We start from the raw sequence: 9,498 nt of genomic DNA, 5'->3' as shown, positions 1-9,498 counted from the left end.
CAGTTTCTTACACCTTAAAGATAAAAGATAAATAAACAAAAAGTAAATTGAAGGTTTCTTACACCAAAAAGATGGAACATAGATAAAATAAAAAAGTAAATTGAAGGTCGAGTGGTGTTTTTTTACCTACGCACTAAGAAACTATTTTGTTGTGAATGAATAAGCTGTGGATGAATTATTCAGAATTATTGGTACGTGCCTTTTCCACATAAAAACGGGGTTAGCTGAGTTATTGTAGCAATCCCATTTTGCATCGAAGGTCTAAAACTATCAAGGCGACCTACTTCATTTTTTTAATTCTATTCTTTATTCATTGACTCACTCCTTGCAGAATAAAGTCAAGCAAGCCGTAATCCACGATATTGTAAAGTTAGTTATTGCACGGTACAATTTTTATTTGCAAGTAGTGGTCGGGATGCGAGGCGAGACGTTATATCTGATATGGGGTGAGGCCTTAGCTTTAAGGTGTTGGCCGTAAGCCTCATGAGTTTTTAAGTTTTAATATTTTATAGATTAATATAATAAAAATAAATATTAAAAAAAGGTAATTATAAAATAATTAAGAGATTATAAATAAATGAGATAAAACTGCTTCATCTTCAAATGTTATTCAGTTTCAGCAATTGGCTAAAAAACAAATCAGAAATGCTTTATTTATAATAAGACTAATAGAACTTTGAAAAGAGAAATTGAGTAAAAATGTATGAACTAGCTTGAAAGAGCAAAAGTTAAAAGGAAGAAGAGCGAAGAAGGAATTTTTTTCTCCTTTATCCGGTACCGGTAGAAGACGAAGTGAAAAAATAAAAATTAGGGCTAAGCTTAAAAAGATCTTTTGACTTTTACGTTTTTTAACCTTTTGAAATGCAACACACGAGGTGACTTTTGTGTATATTGGTATAATAATGACTTGTTTAACAATGCTAATTCTAATTTAGTAGGTTTTCTATGTTTACGCCCTAAAAGAAAAACTTGTGCAATGCCCAAGTGTACGTCCAAAATAATTAGATTTACATCTCGCGATACTTTCGTCACCCAAATCGCCCCGGTGCATTTTTATTACGCCTCACCCCGGGCTCGCCACAGGACTCTGCCCCCAAAATGTTTGTTAAAACACTGTTTGCAAGTATGGATCTGTATGGCATAAGTAGGTAAAAATAGCACGGTCTAGCCAGTTCTCGGACTGGTCATTCAAAAATAGTCAGCGTTTACCAAGTTAATGAAAAATAGCCACTATTTTGCTGCAACAGAGACCGGTCCAGCATAATATACTGGAGTTCGGTGCACCTGTGTATGAACTTCCAGCATATTATGCTGGAACTCCAACACACGGAAAGTTCCAGCATAATATACTCGAGATTCGAGCACTTGTGTATGAACTTCCAGCATATTATACTGGACCGGTATACTTTGCTGGAACTCCAGTATATTATGCTGGAGCTCTAGTGTACTTATGCTGGAACTCCATCATATTATGCTGGAGTTCCAGCATACTTATCCTGGAACTCCAGTATAATATGCTGGAGTTCAAGTATACTTATGTTGGAACTCCAGCATAATATACTGGCGTATTTTCCGGGTTTTGAACAGTGTCTTTGCTCAGATTTATCTTTACATGAAAAGTGGCTAAATTTCGATTACTTTTGAAACTGAGCTATTTTTGAACGACCACTTGTAAATCTGGCTATTTTTGAATTTCTCCCCATAAGTAGGGGTAATAAAATGGTTAAAAGAAAATAGTTAACCACCCATATTATCCACTAAAAAATAGGTTGGATAATGCACTTTTTAAAATCGGATCAAATATGGATATGAACCATATTATCCATTTAGAAAATGGATAACCAATGGATAACTAATGAGTTTAACTTTTACATTTGTAAAGGCTCAAATTGGGAGTTCCTCAAGTTTGGGAGACTAGAAATTCTCCCAAAAGTGTTCATATTCAATAAATAATGGAAAATATAGTTACCCATATTATCCGCCGGTTAACAAGTTTTTTATCCGTATTAAATGTGGGTCGCGTCGGATAATTTATCCGTTTTTCGTTTCCTGTTTTGACCCATTCCATATCCGACCCGATCCGCCCGTTTGCGGGGCATAGTTATGTTGTATTTAGTGGGAAAAAAGTAACATGGCATGAGTCAATTGTTATATGGGCTATGTTTGCGTAACACTCCGTCCATTGTCGAAGGCGCAAGTATTTGGTGGAAATTAGTTAGGCTGCTATTATATATGTCTAGACTTTGGAGGGAGGCGAAAACATGTATAGAATTTCTAGCAAATGAAGGTTACAAGTGTAAGGAAAATTTGATAATCTAAAAATATGTGCTCAAAGGAGATGTGGTTTCTTCTCCTTGCTGATAATTTATGAATTTTTTTAAGTAATTTATTTAGTTTTTTCAATGTACCCAAAAGAAAAAGAAAGTAAGACTATCACGTTCAAAGCTTCACTCAGTAACTTTAAGTAAAAAAATCACTAGTCAAAAGATAAAGTCCTTTAGCTTCTTTTGACTGACAATGCAGCTAATTTTCCTCGCCCCTCCCCATTCCCAGTGTTTAGATGTATATCATTAGAATCTCCTAACTATTCCAACAAGAAACTCAACTAATACCGTTTTCCCTTAACATAAGTAATAATTAAATTTGTACGTGATTTAATTTAACACGAATGATCAAAGAACAACACGTAATCGAATTAAAGGAAAAAAAAAACGATCAAACCAAATGTGGCGAAGTAATTAAGCCTGGCGTTGGATTTGAATGCTAAAGACTGGTTCCAATCGAGCCCTCGGAATAGAGCTCGGTTGTAACGGCATGGATGAACAACTTGAAGAACACTTAAAAATTGCTAAAAGACAAAAGTAAACTTTATTGCTTTGATATGCGTGCCAACAGTGACCCAAAATACGAAAAGGTTCCCCTCTTTATATAGTAGAGGAGTTTTTTAACCCTATTACAAGTCTAAGTAAGGTAAAAATCCTTTCTTTCCTTTCTTCCCAAGAAAACTTGATCCATAGTTAATATCGGGCGTGATTCGTGGCGTGATACCCGGCTGATGGCGGATATTTCGGTTTCTCATTTGTCTTCTTTAACCTTTCTTCCTTTTACCCTCGGTTCTTTGTATTGCTTGAGCTGAGATTCTCCGGGTTCGGCCATGCTCGATTTCCAACGTATCGCCTGTCCGCTCCTGGTTCCGGTCTGCGGGCCTTCTCGATCTTACCCGAGCCACCGACGAATTACGTTGTTCCTCGTTTCTTCATCGGAAAATTGGGAATAACACTATCCCCGATTTTACCCGTACACAGATAGTCACCTCACCTCTCGGAGAGTAGATTTATAGGAACGATGAGAAGTGACTGATTGACCCTGGTTCCTTCCTTCGTACACCATTAGCAAGTTGACGAGTCAAAACGTCCCATCAGTCACGTCGCTCTGATTTGGACACGTCAGCCATCGGTTGATCATACTCGGCAGTTCTCGAATGTGAAACGTTATGCATTCATTATTCCTTCCCTATAAAAGCTCCGATTTCCTTTTTTCACATTTTACTTTTTGAATCCGAACCTTCTTGAGTTAACCTCGAGTCTTTCATCTGTTCATCAATCCTTTAAATCTTCATAACCTGTTCTTCACATCTGCATATCTTCATATCTTATCCTCAAACCTTCATACTTTACCTTCAAACCTTCATACCAAACCTTCAAACCTTCACACTTCCAAATTTTGAGATGACTAAGACATCGAAATCAGTGACCCAAAGAACTACTCCCAAAACTTCTTCCTCAGCCACCGGTGCCGAGGCAGCGCTTCCGGTGGTAGCCTTGGGACCTCCCCTTACATAGTTCATCCCTAGTGGTTGCTCTATAGATAACGACTTCAAGGTCAAAAAAGCCTTCGCACAAGGAGGCCGAGGCGAGGAAGCGTGGGCGTATGTTTGCTCCATCACCGAGGAGACGCTTAAAGTAGTCTAAGAGAACTGCAAATGGGAAGGCAAAGACATAATCATTCCCAGTCTCGATAAGGACATCATGATGCACGTTGAAGGATACTTAAGCGTTTATACGTATCCTTTCACGTTTGGTCCGGTAGATACAGTGATCCCCGAGTTTTGTAAGAGGTACGGAATCTGCCTCAGGCAGATTCATCCGTCTTTTTGGAGGATTGTGACCCTTCTTCGTCACTTCGGGAACAACTAGGAGGAGCATTGATTCACAATTGACCACATGCTCCGAGTTAATAGCCCCGGATCTTCCGAGAGGGGTTGTTCAAGCTCGCCAGTCGGGCAAAGAAAACTCTCTTCTCCTGCATATACGAGGATAGGGACCGAGGCTGGCAAAGAAGTTTTGTTCGGATAAAGACCGAGGACCTTATTCCTTCCGATTTCTTGCCGTTCCTTCGAGAAGTGGAACTCAAAACGTAAGTTTACTTCCTCTTAAGTTGTCAAAGTACTTTTTTTGAATCTGCTCTTCTTTCTCATTATTTGTTTCATTTGATATGCAACTGTCGCTGAATTATTTTTTTCTTTGGCCATTTCATATTGTGTCATTTCTATGACTAAGTCTTTTCCTTCCACATGTTTGCCTAAGACCACTAAACTTCGGGAAATTACCGAGGCCATGCCTCGACCCCGTCTACAAAGGACCCCGGTTCACTACAGCCAGTTTTCGAAGCTGGTGCGAAGAAGGAGGAGAAAACGAAGAAGAAGAAAAGGTCTCCTGACTCCTCGGACGCACCTGCCAAGGCTAAGAACAAGAAAAGGATCATGCTCAGGGCCAGAAAGAGCACCAAAAAGGCTTCGAGTGCCCGGGTCCCCAATCCTGAGGCTCTTCATCAGCTTAAGGACTTTCCCGAGGATGACGTGACTTGGAGTTCGTCACTCATGTGTCGATCGATGTCGACCTCGAGTTGGTGGCCCCAGAGGTTGACGCTTTAAAGGCTGAGTCTTCCTCGGCTCGAGGGCTTGGAAAAGAACAAGTGGCACCGCTTCGAAAGAGGCTCCTCCGCTTTTGTGGGGGCCGCATCGAAAAATGCCGATGTTATCCACGTTCCGGAGTCACCGCCTCATATGAAGGCTATTTTAGACGAAGCTCGAGCCGCCGTAAAAAAATTGACCTTGGCGTCCGGGCCGTAGATAGGGCCCTTAACTCATTGTTTGAGGGCATGGACGTCGGCATGCTGGAGGATTACTCCAGTTTTTTGCCAGCTAGAGATCCCGAAAAGGGTCGTGCAACCAGGGTCAGGTGGGCCGAGTTCGAGCTCAAAGCTTGAGAAGCTATTTCCCACCACGAGTGTGGACCCTTAACGGAAAAAAATGGTCATGTTCACAGTACCGACGGATAATAACATGATATCCGAGCCAGTCGGAGTGGCCAACTATCTCCATTCCTTGGTAACCGAATAGGACCAAATGAAGATGAACGAGGTAGAAGGTCCAAGCGTCTTCAACGAAGCTCAGCAGGCGCTAAATCGGGTATACCCTTTTCCCTCTTTACCTCAACGAGTTCATGTTACCTTAACAATTTTCTAACAATTTTCTTTTTATATCTCCGGCCTCGGTGCTTCACCATGAAAGCTTTCACCAGTCGAGGATGGAGGTGAGTCACCTCGAGTTCGAGCTCAAGGAGCAAGTCCAGCAAAAGAGATGTACAAAGCTCTCTATAAGCAGAAGGATGAAGTCCTTAGGGACATGGTTGATCGCTCCGTCCTCCAAGCCGAGCTGGAGAAAGCCCAAAAGGAGCTCTGAAGGCAAAACAGGACCATGCCCTTCTTGTTGAAAAGGTAAAAGTGCTCGAGATCGATAACGAGAGTTTAAATGAAAATGCTAACGCCTAACCTCGCAGGTCTAGGAGAAAATAACCTTGATCGACCAGCTTAGGTCTGATATGGACGAGGTCAAGGCTTCTGCTGACGAGCTGAAGGGCAAAATGGACCTTCTACCATCGGAGCGGGATGCCACCAAAGAGGACCTAACATCAACCAAAGTTCAGCTCCGAGTGATTAGAGAGAAGGCCAACAAATGGTCTCGACTGAATGAGGAGCTTCGGGCACAGCCTGCCTTGGCCATTGCAGAGCGTGACGCTCTCGGCCAAGAGTACTCGATGTTGACATCCAGATTAGAGTTGGCTTTGAACGAGGCCTCAAAAGCCCAGGACATGCTGGCCCAGTACAAGAATGATGTAGAGATAGCCAAAGCCCGTATTATAATGAAGGCCGAGTACATGAAGTGGTTATCTCGGAGAGAGACTCTCGAGGAGATCCAAGCCCGATGAGTTAACTTAGAGGCCGAAATTGAGGAGGCCAAGAGGCTCGAAACAGAGGGTAAGGCAAAGTACCAGCCCGAGGGTTCGAATAGTGAACTGGGTTGCGAGGAAGACTAGCCAGAAGATTCTTATTTTGTATTTTTTTTGTTATTTGTATGCTTTTTACTCTGAGGCCATTTACCGTGCCTTTGTAAATACCTTTTGGTTAGTATATATATGAAATTTTCCCTTTGACTACATATCGCGTCCTTTAACTTTTTTGCATTTGCTTATGTTTAGGACTTACGATATAAAACTTGTGTCTCAAATCTAATATATCGTCAGTTCCTTAGCATAATATTTCACATTGCTTAAATTGATCAGCTTTCAAAGCCCGGATAAGGCTTGGGTCAAGTAACGACTCTGAGTTACTTTGACTTCGGAGGATTCGATATAAAATAAAATAAAGTCTTTATTAAAATATTTGAATGATTAATCCGGGCACAATTAAATTTTGCCAAAGGTGGCTCTTTTCATGGCCGTAATTCGAGACCGATTGACTTGATTATATAAGACGTAATCTCTTATGGATTTAAAATATGTAAGGACCTTAACTTTCATGTGTACGAACTAGAACGCCTCTGAGTCGCTTATACATCGTTATCGAAGCTCCAATGGCTTCGTATCTTAAGTTGGCCGTGACCTTTCATATTTAGGCTCTGCCTTATAGGCTTAGTGCCCTCGAAGACCCATAAGCGTAAGGGTCTTTAGGTGGTTGGGCATGGTCCCGTGGACTCTTACTGTCTTCTGGGTTACATGCCCCCGGTTAATGATGGCCTATGGACCTAGGAGGTTTCGAACCCAGTGCTCATTCTAAGTAATGATAACATTGTGCGAATGTGCATCACTGAATCATAGAAGGAGAATTTATTGTTTTATTACTATAAATGTAGTGTAAGTAATCGAAGATACAAAGCTATCCGCCATGGCGAGAACGAGCTATATGGGCACTGTTCGTTTGGCTGTTTGGCCCTTACAATAAATGTTATCATTCAAGCCTTGGCTTTTAATGTTGAATAGAATTGCCACAAGGTGTGACGGTCCCCTAGTACTCAAGGCTGAATTTTGAGGGCTCGAGTACTATTGATCCGATACGGGCAATCCTCAGTTCCCGGTCTTAGGCCGGTCTTCAAAACTAGAGTAGCCCTCTTACTGTTGCCTCATTAAAAACATTTCCATAAAACCCACTTCGGGAAAAACCGGTAGAAGGAAAAAAGAGTGCAACACGTGCTTTCAGACCTAATCATTGGACATGACTTCGATTTTGAGTACCTGCATGGGTTAGTTCAAAGCGTAATAAACCTTAAAGAAATTTATGTATTCATACCTTAGCAGTAGTAACGCTTTAAGTGTGCCACATTCCAATTGTTTGGCAGTTGTACACCATTTCCGGACATAAGCTGCTACGAGCCTCTCCCGGTTATACCGGTGACTCTGTACGACCCTTCCTTGTTCGGGCCTAGTTTCCTGTCATTCGGGTTCTTGATATGCAGTGTGACTTTCCTCAATACCAAGTCCCTGAATTGGAAGTGTCGAAGGTTTTCCCTTCAGTTGTAGTATCTTCCCATTTGTTGCTTTTGAGTTTCTAACTGGACTTGGGCGGCTTCTCACCTTCCGTCAGCTAAATTTAGGCTTGTGGCCATGGACTCGTCATTCGATGTCTCCGTAGCATATCTGAACCTTAAGCTCGGTTTTCCCACTTCTACCGGAATCAAAGGTTCTGCACTGTAGACTAGAGAGAACGCTGTTTCATCGGTACTCGACCTCGAAGTTAATCGATATGACCATAGGACCTTGAGCAGAATTTCTTTCCACTTTCATTTTGACTTGGTCAACCTTTACTTCAAGTTCTGCAGTATGGTTTTGTGTATTGACTCCGCTTGACCATTCGCACTCTGTTGATAAGGAGTTGATAAAATCTTTTGATTTTCTGATCTTCGACGAATTTATTGACCTTGCTTTCGATGAATTGTCTCTCGTTGTCACATGTGATCTCGGTCAGTATCCCAAACCGGCATATTATATGATCACAGATGAAGTAGATGACCTCCTTTTCTCTAACTTTCTCGAACGCATGTGATTCAACCCATTTGGAGAAATAGTCGGTCATAAGCATGATGTACTGGGCCTTACCGGGTGCCTATGGTAAAGGACCTACGCTGTCCATTCCCCACTTCATGAACGGCCAAGGGGAAAGGACTAGTGAAGCAGCTCCCCCGATTAGTAGATCATCGGGGAATTCTTTTGGCGTTCGTCGCATTTTTGAACAAAGTCCTTTGCATCCTTTCCATTTTGTTTAAGTAATATTCGGCCCTGATCAATTTTCGAACCAACGATTCCACTCCCGAATGGTTTTTGCAAGTTCCCTCGTGGACTTTCCTCATCATGTAATCGGTCTCCCCGGGTCTCAAGCATCTTGCTACAGTCCAAAAAATAACCTTCGGTATAGTTGGACCCTAACTAAGCTAAATCTGACAGCTTTAGTTCGCAGGGCCCTTGATTCTTTAGAGTCCGATGACAGTTTCCCCTTCTAAAGGTAATCTATGTATTTGTTTCTCCAATCCCAGGTCAAACACATTGAGTTTACCTCGGCATGACCTTCCTCTATCACTTAGCTCATCAATTGCACCACCCTTCTGGAGTTAAATTCATCGGAGTCGACTAACGATCCTAAGTTAGCCAAAGCATCGGCCTCGCTATTCTGATCTCGGGGCACATGTTATAACGTCCATTCTCTAAACCGATGTAACACCACTTGTAATTTATCCAAGAATCTCCCCATCTAGTCTTTTTTGACTTCAAACGTTCCATCAACTTGGTTAACAACGAGGAAGGAGTCGCACTTGGATTCAATCATCTCAGCCCCTAGGGTTTTAGCCAGTTCTAGACCTACAATCTTAGCCTCATATTCGGCTTCATTGTTAGTCAATTTCACAGTTCTAATAGATTGCCTTATTATATTACCTGTGGGTGGTTTTAATATTATTCCCAACCCGGACCCCTTCGCGTTGGAAGCACTGCTCGTTCATAGGATCCAGACCCCCGAACTAGTCCCTTAGGCAAGTAATAATTCTTTATCTACCTCGAGGATTAAGGTCGGTGTGAAATCAGCCACGAAATCCGCCAAAATCTGAGACTTTATAGTCGTTCGGGGTTTGTATTCAATATCGTACCCGTTAACCTTTACGGCCATTTTGCT

This window comes from Nicotiana attenuata, unplaced genomic scaffold (genome assembly GCF_001879085.1).
Source record: "Nicotiana attenuata strain UT unplaced genomic scaffold, NIATTr2, whole genome shotgun sequence".
Classification (NCBI taxonomy): domain Eukaryota; kingdom Viridiplantae; phylum Streptophyta; class Magnoliopsida; order Solanales; family Solanaceae; genus Nicotiana; species Nicotiana attenuata.
Note: the sequence above shows the minus strand (reverse complement) of the source record.